The sequence below is a fragment of the Sciurus vulgaris genome (genome assembly GCF_902686455.1).
Source record: "Sciurus vulgaris genome assembly, chromosome: 10".
Lineage (NCBI taxonomy): Eukaryota > Metazoa > Chordata > Mammalia > Rodentia > Sciuridae > Sciurus > Sciurus vulgaris.
In genome coordinates, this window is record NC_136470.1 from 80,077,856 (window position 1) to 80,095,970 (window position 18,115).

General features: G+C 46.4%; 2 long non-coding RNA genes across 2 annotated transcripts; one reads left to right on the plus strand and one right to left on the minus strand.

Moving 5' to 3' along the window:
• The first annotated feature begins 281 nt into the window (after positions 1–281).
• LOC306670831 lies at positions 282–14,316 on the plus strand. The gene is made up of 4 exons (XR_013766505.1): positions 282–446; positions 3,173–4,499; positions 10,802–10,904; positions 14,159–14,316. It is a non-coding gene; the product is annotated as an uncharacterized lncRNA (long non-coding RNA).
• LOC306670832 lies at positions 6,171–10,953 on the minus strand. Its single transcript, XR_013766506.1, has 3 exons — positions 10,567–10,953; positions 7,719–7,828; positions 6,171–6,772 (listed from the first exon to the last, which is right to left on the minus strand). It is a non-coding gene; the product is annotated as an uncharacterized lncRNA (long non-coding RNA).
• Positions 14,317–18,115: the final 3,799 nt, after the last annotated feature.

Sequence of the window (18,115 nt, forward strand, 5' to 3'; positions counted from 1 at the left end):
AAGAGTTAATTGTGTTCCCAGGTCTGGGACTTTACAATGGCACCCTGGGCACCCCTGTTGGTGACAACACAGAGGAGAAATCAGATGAGGATCTATTGTGAAAACTCTTTTCTTTGCTGGGATGTGGGTGGGGCTGTGTTTGCATATCTCCTCCAGGTCCTACCTACTCAAATTTGTGATGATTTTGGCAAGAACAGAAAGCATTCCTGAGGCTGCACAGGGCCTATGTGGGGTCCTTATTAGGAAAGGGATCTCTCAGGCACAAATGGATCACTCAGGCTCTGGATGTTTCCGGAGAAAGGAAGCAGTGAAGTCTCTCCAGTGCTGTTTGACTCCCTGCGTCTGGGATGGCCAGATGTTTCAGGACACAGGTGCATGAGCTCGTCCCTTTTCCCAGGACCTTGTCCTGTTTCAAGCTGTGTTGGGATATCTCATGAAATCAGCATGTAAGTCTCTCCCTGATTATAATTTTCCAAACGTCCCTTGTAACGGTGGGTCTTCTGTCAGAGATGACCTACATCAAGCACCCCACCCCCTCACCCCTGTACCTTACAGACAGCTCCTATAGGTCTGGGGTTGATATTTTTAGGAGAAAGGCAATTCATGCTCTCTGATAGTTCCATGTGGCTGCACGTGCCTTCTAGCACATGTCCTCTGCCCTCGACATGTCCCTCTCCCTCACCCTCAGCCCCTAATCAAACTCAAGCATGCATCTGAATCTCCTAAAGGGCACCTTGAAACACAGTTTCCAAGGCTGGAGATGTAGCTCAGTGACAGAGCACTTGCCTAGCATGTGAAAGGCCCTGGTTTTGATCCTCAGTACCACAAGATAAATAAATAAACAAAACCAAAACAGTTTCCTGGGACCCACCCTGGTAGTTTCTGATTCAGTCCTCCGGATCCGACTGGAGATTTACATTTCTAACAGTTTCCAGGTGTTGTTGAGGCTGCTGGTCCTGGGACCAAACTTTGAGAACCATTGTTTTGCTTCACCTCATCACCTGGTTGAAACTGTCTTTCATCCATCTTCTTCATTCCCATTGCCACCAACTTGCTCAGACCCATAGAGATCTCCAAACTTTGAGAACTTGGAGAGACACTAAATAAGTTATTTCAGACAAGAGAACATCATGCTCAAAGTCATACAGCCAGAAGGTGGTGGAGCAAGGATCCTACCTCAGACCCTTCAGGCCCCATGCAGCAAGGTACACCAGCTCAGCCCACACGGTGGGTGGGAGAGCTTTGCCTAGAGAGGGGCAGGCCTTGCCCAAGACAGAGGCGTGGAGCGAGATAGTGGAGAGACAGGGACCAGAACCCACTCTCCTGACTCCTAACACTTCTCTTCTTCCCATTTCCAGTGGGCACCTACTATGGGACAAGCATGAAGTCATCCCTTCATTCTGTCTGATATGTCTGTTACTACTATGTGACAGTTATTTTTCCTGTCCTCATAAGCTCGCTGTTAATGTGGAGTTAGACATTGATCAAGTAATTGTATACAAAATTAAAATTGAATCATCTTTAGGGTTTTAAAAGTGATGATGTGCATAGAGCTCTAAATACATGTAAATGGAGAGTTTAATGTACCCACCATTATGTACAATTCTAATGTACCAACAAAAGAATGTAGAGAGACTTTAATGTAGAACAGGTGTGGAGAAAGTTTTTTCCCAGGGAAGTTATACATAGGTTGATAAAAAAGGATAGGTAAGTTTTAATCATGTTAAGAGGGGAAAGAAAGGTATTTGTTGGTGGAAGCAGCACATGCAAAGGCCCTGTGGTAGGAGGAACCCTAGGGAATCTGAGAAAATGAAAGAAAAGCAACATGGCTGGAGCAAAAAGGGTCCAGGAGGTGGGTTGATAACAGGGCATGCAGAGTCCAACAGGGCACAGTGAAAGATTTTGACTCTAAGAGCAGGAACAGGATGCCCCTGTGGGATTTAGAACTACCAGAGTTGGAGTAATCAGATTTATTTTTCTGAAAGATCCAGGTGGCTGCCACATGGAGTAGGCAAGAGTCGATACAGTCAGTTAATCAGGAGGCTATTGACTGTAGATAGATGGTGTCTGCCTTAAATGACGGAGGTAGACACAGAGAAGCAGGCATAATCGAGAGGCAATAGGGCCCCATAGGATTTGGCGTGGGTTGCTTATGGGCAGAGAAGACATTGCAGTGCTGACCCCTGGATTTCTGGCATACGTGTATTCATTCAGGAGAACACTATTTCCTACTTAAAAGACTATTTTCGTATCTGCAGTTTGGTAGTTTTTTATGTTACTAAATATTTGTTGAAAAGTAATTAAGTCCCTAGTTATTGTGAAAAAGAACTTCCTACTTTCTAATTTCCCTACTAAGTGCTGAACAGTCTGGCCCTCTGGCCGCCAGGGTTAAGGGGCCGGCCCATGGCCCTGCTCCTGCCATGTCCACCCCAACACCCAGTTTGCCATCAGGGATTGATTGACAGATGGTGTGGGATGAGGGCTGAGGACATCCGAGAGTGATGTTTGGGTTTGAATAGCCCTTTAGGTTTCCAAAGGAATTTGGAGCTCCAAAAAGTGGGACTGTGTGATTATTTCCAGGTCACGTGCTTCTAGTCAAAAGTTATGTGAGATTATGAAGCTTGCTCAGTTGGAATCAGAGTATGTCAACTGCAGGGGAAGAAAGCAGGACCAGGATGGAATCTCAGATCTATGGAAACTAGAGAGAGGAACAGCCCAAAGGGATCCAGACTGGATATTTTATTAAATTTTAAAAGTCTCCCAAAACAGAAAAAGTGATCGTGTATTTCAAATATGTTCATTAGAAGTTACTGCATGAACCATCTGTTTCCCAAATGAACATGTATGGCCACTTGGCCCACTGTGAACTTAAATCCATCATACCCAACTTCCGGGTCCTTAGACCTACTGAAAGGTTAAAATGTGCCCTGTGATTTATTAATAACCTTTTCCTCTAGGTTATCAATTTCAACTAAACTCCTTTCTTCAACAGCTCACAATTTTAGGTCCCTATGCATAATTCCCTGTAGGAAAACCTAGATTCACCCCTGTGCCTCCTTCTCAGACAGGAGACATTTCTTAGGTAACCCCCACCTCATTTTCCGATAAGCAACTTCCTCAGCGACCCCTGGCTGAGATGCCAGGCTGATATGTCATCTGTGTTTTGCTTTAGCCTGAATTCTGGGAAGCACTGCAGTCTCCTGTCCTGAGCATTTGCTTTGAAGATAAAGAGAGGATGTTCATCTCCTGCAAGAACCTCCCAGGGCGTTCCTGTCCGTCTGTCTTCTCCCTGCCTTGGGAAGTTCCACCAGACAAACACCGGCGGAACCAATAGCACATTAGGCAGCTGGATCAGAAGAGGAGCAGCCCGAGGAAAAGCTGCTTAGCATCTTTCCTTTGACACCTTGGCAATGACTGCAGAAAGTGACTTGCAGATTTCAAATCCATGCTCAGGAACACTGAGATGCAGTAGCAGCCTAGGGGCCGGGCGACTTGGGTTCTAGGTCTGGCATTGCCACCGACCAGCTCTGTAACCTTAGGCAACTTTCTTTGCTTCTCTGACCTCTGAGTCTTTCACTGGGAAATGAGAGGATTGGATTGAAGTGGTGGTTATCAATGTTTTCAATTTTTAAAAAATTACATCCTTAACTGCTCTATGCCCTGTGTTTGAAAGAATTTTGACTTCTAAACACACTGAACTTATTAAGCAGCCGCCTTTATTTTACTTCCCTTCTTTATTGATCAAAGCACATACCAGAGCCTCTGATCAACACGACTGGTTGATATTATTCTAGCCAAATAAAACCTCATTGTGGGGACATGTGATTTCTTACAGGATGTTTGAAATTTTTAAAATAGGTCACAAAAATGTACTGCAATATTCATGGATGCCCTAAAAATCTAAGGATCCCAAATGGAGAAAGAAATGGGTTAAAACCTCTTTAGAGGAGACTTCTGTGTCCAATGTTCTGGCTAAGAGAGTAGGACCCCAAGCCCCCTACACTAGGGGAAGAAGTGTTACAGAGCTGCTTTCAATAGCCCATGCTCAGGCTGTGAAATCCTGGGCCTCTGCCTTTCTTCTTCACTGAAGGAGAGCCATTATGTGTCTCTGGATGACATCTGTCCAAGCCTCCCCTCCATTTAATCTTGCCAGTAGCAGTGTTCAGCGAAGAGCTTAGATCTCTCCATCAACCTCTTCCCAAAACGATGAATAACAAACAACTCATTGATCATTTTGATGGTTCCATTTACCAACTTCCCTAATACTTATGGATTATTCCAGACTTCAAAGGCATACAATTGGAATTCATTTTCCATTCCTGCTTTATGTTTTTTTATTCTAAAACACTGATCGAGTGCCTACTATTTTCTAGGCAAATCACAGGTCCATAGCACATGCTTGCTGAATGGATGAATTAACAAACCAACATGGAAATGAATGAACTCTGTTAGACATTTCCACATTTTCCATGTCATTTCACTCCCAATCACCCTGGAAGGTAAGGAGCATTCTTCTCATTTTACAATTGAGGAAACTGAGTGATAAATAGGTGCTGTGACCAGTTCAGGGTCATCCAGCTGGTCAGTGGTTAAGACCAACTTGAACCCAGGTCTTTTGTTTACACTTCCCTGGGCGGGTGCCCTGTAGGACAGCCCCTCATGGATTCCTACTGCACTTGTGAGTGGGTTGACCTTCTCTCTCCTCGCACACGATCACCAGCCCCACCAGTTCCTAAGCCCAGCCCCTGGGTGGCTTTGGTCTTCCATACAGTATTCTTTTTGATCTGTCTTGACATCCTGGAGATTTGTATCTGACGCCTTGAATGCTTGTTTTCCAGTAGTTTCATGTTGGAGCAGTTTTCCCCAGAGTTCTACAGGGAGTCTTCTGCCATGTTCTCTTGGAATCACAGGGCATCCCAGCCTGGTGACCTTGTTGCTCTCTGAGAGGGGACTTCTGTTCCCCATCGCCCAAGTGCACACCATCTTCCTCACTATGAGAGACTAGACCGTGCCCCCTCTCCTTGGGGACCTTCTTAGGTTCCCTTTAGTCCTCTCCTAGCTGCCATCTGAACACCTCATTCTAAAAGTCAGCTTTGTCACCAGTTATCAGAGCCATGTTGAGCGAGTCCATTCCCCAAGTCAGGTTCCCACGAGCTAAGCAGAGGGACCTTGTGTGCTGGCCCTGACAGCCTTGACATGGACTGCTCTGAGGCCAGACGCCCTTTCTTCTCTTCCCGCTATTCTCAAGGTCACACCATCCTTGGTTCAACCTTCCCTCAGCCAGTGGACCAGAGAACTCGCTTTCTTTCCCATGTCGACTCTGGAATCTCAGCTCCTCAGAGACTTTCTGAGCCAGGTGGCCCGGAGAGGCCCTTCTCAGCCTCTTGACTCTGGCCTAGAGCTTACTTGACTTGGGACCACAAACTCCCAGAGAGACACACTGTCAGGGTAACAAAGCCTGCTGCTCCAGGTCTGCCTGCACCCCTTCATCTCTACGCTTCAGCCCCTCCTGCCAATTCGGAGACCATAAGTGATGTTTTATATTCCCCCTTTTAGACCAGGGCATGACCTTTAGGAACAACTGGTTGGCTGATGCCTCTATGATCACCCCCACCTAGGCAGATGCATAAAGTCCTGAATTAAAGGTCACAACAGAGAAGTCAAAGGATGGCAATAACATGTTTTCATGGTGATCTGTGATGGAGGTGTCTGAAAGCTTGCCTTCCTCTGTCACAGGAGACACTGGCAAAGAACCTATAGGACAATGCCTCTCAGTATTAATCCTCCTACCAACGAGGAGGTCTGTAGTTTTCCTGCCCCTCCTGACACACTAGCTCCACTGGTCAACAAATAAGGTGTCCTTGGGTGCACTGGGCTTCTACCCCTGCAGCTGACTCTGAGACCAGGGCCCTGACTGTACTCCTAAGAGAGAAACAGGAGGAGAAAATCTGTTGGCCATGCATTTCTACTTAACATAAAGGACCCCGTGGGCACGTGCATGCTCACACTTGTGCATGTGCACACGCAAGCACAACGCCATCTGGCCCCTTTGATTGAATTAATTTTATACCTATCATGTTTTTTTGTTTGGGTTTGTTTTTTGGTACTGGGGATTGAACCCAGGGGTGCTTAACCACTGAGCCACATCCCCAGTCCTTTTTAAAAATATTGTATTTAGAGACAAGGTCTCGATGAGTTGCCAAATGCCTCGCTACACTGCTGAGGCAGGCTTTGAACTTTGGATCTTCCTGCCTCAGTCTCCCGAGTTGCTGGGATTACAGGCATGCACCACTGTGGCCAGCCCATCATGCGTTTTTAAAATGAAAGGAAACAATATCTCCAGGCTGGTGTTTAGGGACTTCCTCCCTCCTTAGCTGGTTTGCTAAGTCCAGGATCTAGAACCAGAAGAAATGGGACCAGGGTCCTGGCATCGATCTTGATTCAGTGTTCATCCCAGGGATGTTTTCTGAGACATAAAATGGAAATGCAGTCCACACAGTGTTGCGGACATGAGATGAATAAAGCCTGAGAAAGCTCTTTGCGAACTGTAAAGTGCTGCTCAAACCAGTCATTCATACCAGATTTTTACTCCAGAAACCTTCTGGGAAGCTCACATGCTTGGAGTAGGGAATCTTCCTCTTTCAATGCTGTCAGCACAAACAGGTAGGTGTCTTGTTCCAGTTTTAACCAGCAAGGGTGGTGCAGGCTCTGTCCCTGACTCCATGTCTCACCAGTGCATGCACTGCCGCTTGAAGAGGTGAACTCTCCATCACTGCGAATATTTAAGCACAAAATAGACAATCACCCAGCAGAAGAGCAATGGGGGAAATCTAAGGATCAAGTAGATGTTGCAATTGATGACCTTGGAGGTTTCTTCAAACTTCTCCAGTTTTATAGAAAGGAAAAATAGAGCTCCCTTCAACACAGCAAGGTTTTTAATTCTGCTTAGGGGTTGCCGTGGATTTATGCCCATTTAAACAGAGGATACTGCAGGTCTCTTTTAGGGCACATGGATTCATGCTAAAGGAATGGGAGAGACAGAGTCGTGTGTGCATACAGTAGAGAGAGGCTAGGTAGGTGGCCTGGTCACATGTTGCAAGCTCACTCTTGTCTCTCACCCCCCTGTACAAACTGCTCCACTCCCCTTTCTCAAGGGTAGTAGGTCTGTCTACACAACTTGCCCACTGGGAAAGTCAGGGCAGCTTTCTCATTCCTGATGCCTAACCTCTACGTGGAAACCAGGATCATCCAAGTGGTGACCCCAATTGACCAGGGCAACCAGCAAAACTGATCCTCTCCTTACTAAACATACCATCACTCTCCCTCCTGCCTACCATCCCACATCTAGAATGATCTGAACCTACCCTCCTCCCTCACCCTGTAGGTCAGGAGCCTACGCATCCTTCTCTGTACAAATTCAATTTCACCACTTTCAGGAACAGGAACTCTTCTCTGACTGGTCCCCTACCCACTCTCAACAGAAGTGACTTCCTCTCCCCGGCACTAACTTCACCTTTTCTTCCCTTGTGGGGCTTCTTCTAGGTCTTAGCATTAGTCTACTCATAGGCATGTGCTGCTGTCTTCCTGTACCAAAGTTTAAATTCCTCAAGCCCAAGTTCTCAGCCCTCTATTCCCAAAGCCTCTCACCAGCACCTTGCATGATTCCTATTACCAGCAATTATTTAGTGTTGAAGAAGTAAATAAATGAATGCACTCACCAACAAAATGACCTGGTGAGTTCATTCTTCTCTCCCGGAGTGTCAGTCTGGTAAAGATTGCCACATCTGGGGCTCAGACAAAGATCTGAAGGATACCAGCAAGCAGAGACCTGTGGAAATGGAAAGCACAGGAGGGAAAGTCAATCGGTAACTTGAAATCACACAATACATGGATTGGTGATTAATCGCCAATTAACCACCAACCCCAGACATATTTTTAAAAGGTAGTCAGAGTTACTGGCCATGTCTAATAAAAATCATGGTAATCATGAGCTGATTTAATTTTTAAAAATTGGCTTATCCTTATTTATAAATGGGATATAAAAGCCAATATCTAACCTCAAAGGGAGGAATGTCAAGTGGAGGCAAGATGTCAAGTGGAGGCAAGATCCCAGGCTAGGAAACAGAAGACATGGTCTTGACCCCAAACTCTGCAACCTATGGGGTACGCAGACATGTCAGAAGGATGTCTCTTCCACCTTCTCCAGCCTCCCACAAATCCAGTAGGAAGGTGTTCATTCAGGTTCCAGTTTTCCGTTTGCCTTCAAAATACCGTGGCAATTTTTAAGTGACAGCTAAGTTAAGGTTTTCTGGGTCTGCTTATACAGTAACACACTGTTGGCCAAAGCCAGGTATACTAGTGACAAATGTGAAATGGGAGCTCTGAGAAACAGAGAGGACTCCCAGCAGCTCATAATCCAGGGTCTGCTGTTCAATTTCAGATATTGCAGGAATCATAAGGCAGGTGAATCAAGGTCAGTGGTCTTAGCTTGGAGTTCCTTACTCTGCCATTTTGTCTTAGACAGCCTTGGCATCCCCAAAGGTAAAGGGAAGCAACATATTTCAGCTGGGGTCCTGTGATTGTGTATTAGCTAAACTGGCCACCAACACCCATTGGCTGTCTCCCCAGAAGCCAGCATAGAGGGAGAGCCATCTGCAGGGGGTGTAAGAAAACCAACAATGTCCTGTTCCCTTCCCTGCCACCCACTGCCCAATACAAACACAGAGCTCATCCCTGGAAGTAAGCTATTAGATGTTCCCAGTGGTATCCTGTAAATTCCTAACTTTCCTCTTTGGGAGGCAGAAAGGAAAAGAACCATTGTTGAATATTTCTGTTTTTCTCTCTGTGGGTGAATGTGTACTAAGAGAGAGAGAGAGAGAGAGAGAGAGATTGTGTGTGGAAGCACGTCCCCCACCCCGTGTCTTACACAACTAGGTATTTACACACCAGATGATCCCCGCAGGAAAAGGCAAGTCCCCAGCTGCTGTGGAATTTTAAGAGATCTCCCTGGAATGCCCTTATGGGATGTCTGGTTCTAATTGCCTCCCGTCAGCCAGAGTGGCGAGCTGGTGGGAGCAATGAGAGGTGAAATTGAACAGATTCCAGTTCACATCAGACCCCCGGCCCTGCAGAGTCCCCGAGGGGCCGGAAAAGAAAACAAATGTGGCCAGGGCGTGGGTGTGGCGGAAAGAGCACTAGCCTGAAATCCGAGGGGCGGCTTCTTCTCCGGGCCTGCCGCAGACGCCCTGCGCTGCTCTGGACCCCTCACTTGCCTTCTCGCCTCCGATTTCCCTGTACGCTAAACAAGTGGCGAGGATCGGCTGGTCACTGCGTCAGACTGGCTGGTTTCTGTGCCAATCTAACATCCAGGCACGGAAAGGTCCAGCTGTCAGTATGTGATGGGAGAGTGGGGACGGGGACATTGTCTTCTGAACTTTCAAACCAGATGCTCTGCATTTTAGATCAAGCAGAATGCGGAAGGGTGGGGATTTCATTCCCACCGATTTTAGCCCCAGCCCCAGCCCCGCACCGTCCCTTCCTCTGCCCTTGGTCAGGAGCGGCTGAAGGTCTGAGCAGCGACCTCCGCGGGAAAGGAAACAAGATCCGGTAGTTCCTTAGTGCCCCCTATGGGTCCAAAGGGCAGTCACGCTGCAACTGACGCTGCCCGGGATGCCACCTCCTCCCCGAGGCTACGAAGCACCTTCCGCGCCGCACCTGTGATTTTAAGAGACAGTGGGCTCAAATTGACCCCTACTATACGGTGACATCTCTCTCCTTTAAGCCTGTTGTTTTAAGACTCAGACTAAAACCAGTTAACGAATTGGATCCGGCGAGCACTCTCAGGTAGCAGCACAGCGGCTCCCTGCTTCACTGCGGAGGTGAGCGGCACACGTGCGGTCGCTTCCCGCAGGATGCATGGGTGGAAAGGCAGAGGGCAGGTGTTAGGGGTAAAACTCACAGAGCGCCTCTGGCATGTGCACAAAACAGCATAGGATGCCAGTGCCAAACACTGAGGACTTCTGCTTTACAATCCCATCCTACCCTTAGCAACCCTCCCACAACCTCCTCCCTCCTCCCCCACCTCCCACAGCTGCCCTTGCGCATCTCCCGTGACCCCCTGAGCTAATTTCTTTCCCAGTTTCTATCAGTTAGAAAATCTGTTTGGCTAGTCGAAATGGAGTCCTAGTCACGACTTCGCCAAATTGGGGGTTTATTTGCACATCTAAGAAGACATCTGAAGACAGGCTGCAGTCCACAAAATCATCATCAGCCCTAGAACCTGATTTTTCCATTGGTCCTGTAATGGCATGGACCAAGATACCCTCTTAAGTCCTACTCATCCCAGAATCCTCCAGAGAGGAAGATTTGGAAGGGCAAGGGTCGATGTGATGTCCTACCTACTAATTCAGTCCCCTTTAAAACCACCTGATGATTTTTGCCAGCCAGCCGCAAGGATGGCTGGGAATGTAGTCTTGTCATCACTCTCCATACCATCAGCATCTATCATTAAGGAAGAAAGGGGGAATGAATGTTGAGACAACAAATAGACGCTGCCACACCACCCACCTGTCTTGAGAGGAGCAATGAATGGGTGTGCAGCTGGGTCCTCATCTCCTTTGGCCAGTAGCTTTCCTCTGCAGGAAGGCAAGCTCGCCTGATCCAGAAGAACTCCTCACCTCCTCACACAGGCCCAGACTCCTGCCAAGTTGGTGGGGAGAGATGGTATCTGCCAGATCACTCTCTCCTGAAGATGAATGCCAGGCCAGTTTCTCTGAGCCAACCTTTCTGGTACTTTCCCTAGAGAGAAGTATGCCAGCTCACCCACGGAGGACCCAAGTTCAACTCCAAACACGCCCATCTAGAGCTTGCTGCCAGACCTGGGACCAAAGAACAGCTCCTTCCTGGTAGGCTCCAGTGGTTTTGTTCTAGTCCCCTGCCCCATAGGGGAGAGGGTCCCCAGCTCTCATTTGAATGCACTCCCTACTGCAGGCAAAGAATTCATTGCTTTTTCTTGATTAGTTCAGTTGGGAGCCAAAGCCACCTATCTCTCAAAGAGCAAAGCCTTAAATGTTTAAATTTGATATTTAAAATCATAGACATGGAATGCACACCAAACTGACTTGACCCTGTGAGGTTAGCCAGCTAACTTACTGATGAGCTGACTTCTGGTTTTCCTGGGTCTTCAGGTTTAGAGAGGAGGCCTATCCTGTTGATTCCCAAGCTCTACACACATGGTGACCGTGGGTTTTTTTTTTTTTTTTTTTTTCAAGAGACCCAAGAGACCCAAAGACCTTTCCTGACTTTTTTTTTTTTTTTTGGTGGCACTGGAGATTGAGCCCAGTGTACTCTATCACTAAGTCATAACCCCCAGCACTTTTTTATTTTATTTTGAGATGGGATTTCACTAAGTTTCCCAGGCTGGCCTCAACTTTGTGATCCTCCTGCCTCAGCCTCCTAAATTGTAGGGGTTACAGGCATATGCCACTATGTGCAGCTTTTCCTGATGTTTTATCCCTTCTCCTTGGAGGAGAAATGACTGCAAGGCCACTTTACTGTGAAGGAAAGTTGTCAGTGGCAGTTGTTCCTTACACTGGATGGAGGTGTGAGGTGGATAAGAAGAGCCCAGGTGAAGGGATGAGAAAGCTTTGGGTAGTACCATGAACTCCATGAGGGGAACCATTTTCTGAACCTTCTAGAGGCACTCAGCCCAGTGCTGTGTGTCAGTCTCAACGAGACCCTTACTATTCTTTTTTTTTTTTTTTTTTTTAATTTCAATGGCTAGCTACACAATTCAATAAATGCACTGATTGTTCATTACACTAAACCACATTCTCATTATAGAGCATCATTTTAAGCAGGCTCCAGTTTCTGCCTCTCTTGTTTGACATGGTCTAAAAATACCTACCCCTCCTTCCCGTCACGTTCATCCATTCAGTTCCCTCAGGAGACTGAATATGTTTGAAGAGAGAGACCCTGAACCATAGAATCAGGGTAGGATTTCCCTTTACAATGGAGTTTCCAGGAATGGAACATGCTTAAAAGCAGAGACCACTTCTTTGAGAATATGAGGGAGAGAAATAATAAGCTTCAATTTGTTAAGAACCATTTATCATGAATGCTCTAAAACTATGTCTGTTTTAGATCTTTTCTCCAGTATAATCTGGTGATTGCACATACATCATGGAAGGTCCCTAGACTCCTGGGCTCTGCAGACAGCCCCCAGAGGCCAGCTTCCCCATTTCTCATAATATACTTAGGCAAAGACTGAGTGTCATTTCTAGCACTTTACAAGTTGGTATTTTTTTAATATATTTTTTGTACTGTTTAATGCCAGGTATTTAATACCATGGAGCACTTAAGAACCTAAGAGCAAGTTGAATTATCACTGCTTTGCGCCAGAGAAGCTGAAAGAAAGGTTAAAAAAATGATTTGGTGCAGGTTCCATCTTCCATTCAGGGTGGAAGGAGGCTTTTGAGTCCCACTACTGTGTCATATGTGGCTCCTTCTGAGTACCTCCATGTATATTGAAGTGACTATTGAGAAATGCAGCCATGCTCCCCACTCCAGAGGCTAATTCCAAAGCACAAAATCAAAGGAGCTGAAAGGGGGTTGCAACTTAATTTGAATAAATCATTTCCATCTCTGGATGATTCCTTTTCTTTGTAAAGTGAGGGTTATATACCCACAAGAGCAGTACAAAGTCTTGACTTCCTGGAGAATGTAAGTGGGAAATGTAAACAAAAACAGGTCCACAGTCATCTCTTAATATCTACATGGAGATTATTTCATAAGCATGGACTGAAAGCTTCATTGTTTTGTGCTGGGTGCAAAGGCTAGGGTTCAGGTTTGGACCACTGGCATTATGGCATGTAGAGGGTAAATTTTAACCCCAATCATGAACTTGAAGATATATGGTAACAAAAGTGGGGATGGTATTTGAGAGGCATGAACAGTGAATATAATAATCTGACATTTGTATAAAAACAGAAAGTAGAAATGCCCATATACATCTTATTTGTATTCTCTGTGAGCACAACTGAGTGGGTGCACCAGAAGCAAGTAACACTGGTTACTAGGAGAGGGGGAAACTAGTGGAAGGAGCAAGGAATTGAGAAGAGAATTTCTACTTTATACCTTTGGTATTGTTAAAACTTCCAGCCATGAGAGTGTAGAAAGTATTACCCATTCACAAAAGAATAAATAAAACTTCATGAAAAGCATGATGCATCCTCTTCCACGCATCCGGGTCAGTGGTTGCTTGGGAAGAGTGGAGGCCTGGGAACAGGAGAGCTATAGATGCAGAGAGCACTCTTAAAACTGGTTTCAGGGCTTGACTGATGGTCCTGATATCCTTCTGGCACAGTCTGTGCTACTCCTGTTACCCAGAGCCCTCCCAAGAGTCCAGGGATCAAGGGGTCACAAGCACATGTTATTTCCTCAAGCAAAAGATGAAGTACACCAGTTGCTGACTGGCACATAATGCTTTTCAAGCAAAACAAGGACACTCAGATCCCTGTCTTGGACCTCACTATTCAGGGCTTCAGGCCAACCTGAGTGCATCCCAGAAGCTGGGCAGGATGGGCTGCCAGGGAGACATCAGTATGTAGCCTGGAGACCAGAGAGCTTCAAGAGCAGAACCCAGCTCTGGCTGTCTAAGGGGAACCAAAAGAGGCTAGACCAGAACCCCAGTGGAATGTGTGTCCTGGGAAGCTAAGCACTTCTCCGAGCCCCCTTTTCTCACCTGCCACATAGGAACTGTGACATCTACAGCAAAAATATCCCTGGGGTTTAATGTATGCAAGATGTTCAGCCTTTAATAAGTGTTCTGCATATGTTTCCCAGCTTTATCCCTATCACACATATTTCCTGTAAAAGCAAATAAATATGTTCAAGGTGGCCCTTATGGGTAAAAATCTGCATAAAAATAGATTTGGGCTTCAGGGAGCAAAGACTTTCCTATGGACAGAGCCGTCCAAGGAGAGAGTAATCCTGTCCCTTGATGGGCATTGTTGAGATAACAATTTTACAGAAGAACTGAGGGTTTTGCCTTTGGGGTTTCTAAGTTCACCAGAGAAGAGGCAGGATCAAAGCACCAGGGTCTGTCCTGCCGTCCCTCCTGGCTTTTCCACCCACTGTCCTCTCTCCATCCCTCCTCCAGGCAGCCTCTGCGGCTCCCAGAAAGGCTCAATTAAGAAGGCATTTCCAGACCTCTCTGCGGCTGGCACCACCACATTTTTTGCATTCCCTGTCTCTGCTGCTCCTAGAGTCATGAGACGAGAGTCTGTCTACGTGTGTCTCTTATCTACCTCAAGAGAAAAGGACAAGTCTTGTGACACCCACCTCCGAGGGATTTTCTCCTTTGACCTCAGTTTCATCTGGTGGAATTTTTCCCTGGGGTCTCATGATGACCACAAAGGTGACTTCCTGGAGTGTTGTTCTTTATTGTGCTTTAACTCTCCAGGACTCTGAGCAGGTGCTGTTCTGGGTCCATGAGAATTTTAGGATAACTGGGGTCTGGTCCCTGCTCTGGAGCCAACTATAGTGGAGGGGGGGTTACCCACACTTATGCTAGTATCCCCCACACTGGGTGAACTATGATAGATGCCAGAGGGAGCCAAGTGCCCTGAGGCTCCAGGTGATAGTAAGGAGTGATTATAAATGTGAGATATGATAATGGCAGGTGATTATGTTAAAGAGAAAGCAGACCTTATCAGGTAGAGATGCATGCTGATGTCTAGGTGGTTTTAATATACTCTAAGGGGACAAAAAGTCATCTTAAGTGTTTTGCAGTAAGATGATATAATGTCTGGGATTTGCCATAAAAGATTTCAGAAAAAAAAAAGCTGAGGAAAAGATGAAAAATCTGGCAAAACACTGGTTATTATTATAGTTATTGAAGCTGGTGATAGATAACAAAGGGGTTTGTTATATTATATTCTCTACTTTTGTATGTTTGGAAAATTTCAGAGTAAAAAACTAAAAAAAAAAAAAAGAAAGAAAGAAAAAAAGAAAATTAGTGATGAATTTTGACAGGAGGCATGCAGGTCAGGGATGGCATCCCACAGCAGGTGAGACTGATGCTGGGGTTAGAAGAGGAGCCAGAGGCAGCAATGGGAGGGATGGTCAGGATCTGGAAGCCCTTATGTCAGAGAATCCCTTTGGTCTCCCGGGTTTTCATACCAGTGAAAGTATTTCCCCTTCCAGGGTGTGACCCACACTTGCACCAGACACCCCTAAGGGTATGGCCTTGCAGTGAGGACTTCTCTGGCTGCCCAAGCTGAATCTGTCCTGGCCCTGACCAGATCTGCCCCTGGAGACCCTGCCTGCCTTCCTTCGTCCTCTCTCCCCTCCAGTGCTCCGTCTGGGGAAGATTATCCAAGCTCCAAGTAGTAAATTTAAGGCCTTGGCAGCCCTCCCACAGATGACTCCCAAATTATCCCATTCCAAGGGTGGGAGTGGGGGAGGCCAGGAGTTCAGGCCTGAGGCCCGGGCGGTCGTCTGAGAGCTCCGGGTGCCATCTGCTGGTGGAGACTAGTAGCCACCTTGGAAAGGGATGCAGGGGATGTACAGAAATTTACCAGTGACAAGGACAAGGCCCACCTCAGATCTGTGATAGTCAAGGGAACTCACTCTTGGCAGACACCAAGAGTACTTGTGTGTGTGTGTGTGTGTGTGTGTGTGTGTGTGTGTGTGTGTGTGTGTTTATAAAAGGTGGCTCACTCCAGGCTGGGCTCTGTGGGAGGGTATGCTAGGATGGTATGCATGCTTCTGCCATTGTCTGTTGAGGTCTCCAGAGTAAAAAGACAGTAAGTAAGAAGGTCATTAGGCCCAGTAGTGTCCTCTATGGGAAGTTTCCAGATGTTCTCTCGTCATTAATCTCCAGCCCGAAACCACATTGATTCTATTTTTACTTGGGGAGAGTGAGGCATACAGCATCATCAAGGCCCCACATGAGAACCCTGGTTTTACAACAAGCATCAAATCACCTGGGGATGAAGACCCTGGAAGCTATTTCATGCGCCCTCACTATTTTGCAGAGAATGGATCCGAATTCAATGAAGGAAAGAGCAAATAAGAGATCCTAGTATATTGTCTTTAAAGTCTGTTTTCACCATGAGTTCTGTGGACAAACCCCCATCCTGCCACTCCTGGGGTTGCTGTCCCGCCCCACCCCACCTCAGCCTCACCTCTTTTCTATTTTCTTACCAAGAAGAATTTCTTGACCCTAAGACATCGTGAGAGAGTTATTTCCTGAGGCATCCCTTAGTTTGCAGCCCAGACTTGGAACCACCCTGAGGTAATGGCTCTAAAGAAGGAACAAAACTTCTTCTGAAGGGTGGTGGGGACACATGTAGTCTCCATCTGCCCTGGAGAAGCTTCCAACCACACTACATACTTTTCCTGGCTTCTTCCTAATGCTGCTGGAACAACCAGCTCAGAAGTTTCTCTTGCAAGGTTGTGAGAGAGACCACAAAGTTTAGGAAGAATGGAAGACCTCCTTCTCTCTCCTCACCACCTGGAAAAAAGGAGAAGATCTAGGGGTTTCTTGTTTCCATGATTATTTCTTTTTTTCTAAATGACTGCCTCCAACTCTAATCTTTCCCCCTCCCCTAAAATCCACTAAAGCACCACTCACCTCAAATCTTGTGTCTCTTTGTTACCTACAGGAAAATTCCAGACATCTTTACTCAAGCTCCTCAAGGTATAACCCCCTCTCCCTCCAACACACCATGTCTCTTGTTTAAACCTCATGCACTGAGTTCCCACAGGCTGGTTCCTATCCTGGTCCTGGTCCTGCCCCCGCTGCAAGCTGTTCTGAGCGCACACCAGCCATTACTGTCACTTCCTGTTTCCCTCAACTTCAAATGCCCTTTCATCTACCTTCAAATGTTGAAATCCTTCCTTATACGAAGGCTTTCTCAAATGCCATCTTCTCAGGAAAGCCTTCCCAGCTCTCCTCTCCACTGCATGTCCTAAGTGTCCCCATGTAGTAGTCAGCTTATACCTTTTCAGGTTCTAACAAAATGCTTTAATTTACAGTTTCTTATTCCTCGTGGTGACTCCTCCTCCCCTTAAATTCTAAGCCCTGAGGACAAGGGCAGCATCTGCCACATCCTGCCCTTCTCCTTTATCCCCACCCTCATTCCCTGTCCCACCCAAAGACCCAACAAAGTTCCCGGAAGCTAGGAGGTTCTCAGGGAATAACAGTGCAATTGAATTTCCAAGTAACTTGCAAGTGATGTCCATATCATCCAATATTTTGACTTTTCCAATCTCATCTATCCCTCCTTAGGGTGAACACCCTAGAAGAGCAGTGTGTTTCAAAGAACGCAGGCGAACTTTTCACCATTGTCTTGCTTCTAGGAAGACAGCCCATGGTGCAAATCCCTGGTGCCCCAGGTACAACTGTGCAGGGAGGGGTGCCCCATGTGACTGCTCCAGACAGAATCAGCAGACCATTTCCAGGGAGGTCACATTCCAGCCCAGGATCTCTACTTAGAAGAAATCACCTGAGCCCCCTGAAGTCACACCTAAAGAGCTCCAGAAAAGAAATTCTAAGCTGCTGCTCCTCCCCAGATGTCTGGAGAGGGAAGGTTCCTTGCAGTTTTGATCCTGACACAGGGTTCTGGCTTTACTGTGACCAGCTCTCAGATCTGAGCAAGTCCCTTCCTAGACGTGGACGTGGAGGCTGGCCTGGATTCCCATTAAGGCCTCTGAGGGATTCGCGCTGAGAACACAACAGGCAACTAGGGTTTTTCTTTGAAGATCTTCACACGTTTTATCTCTTAATAAATTTAAATCCCCCAGAGTTGCATATATGGCAAAGTGTTTAGGCCATCCAAAGTTGTCATTAAGACTCTTCAGCTGACTACTTCATGAAGAAAGTCCAGCCAGCAAGTCATTGCCTGACCCTTCAAGGTTGTAATTGGTTGTCAACTCGTGTGTGTGAAAAATGAAACATGAAGAGAATATATTGATTTGGAACCAATATTTTAATTCTTTTAAATCATTTCTGTAATTCTTTTCTGGTTCTAAGAGAGATACACACTCCTTGCAAGTAAGTATTGGAAATATGAAGTGCTATAAAAAAGAAAGACATCCCCAAGAATCTTAT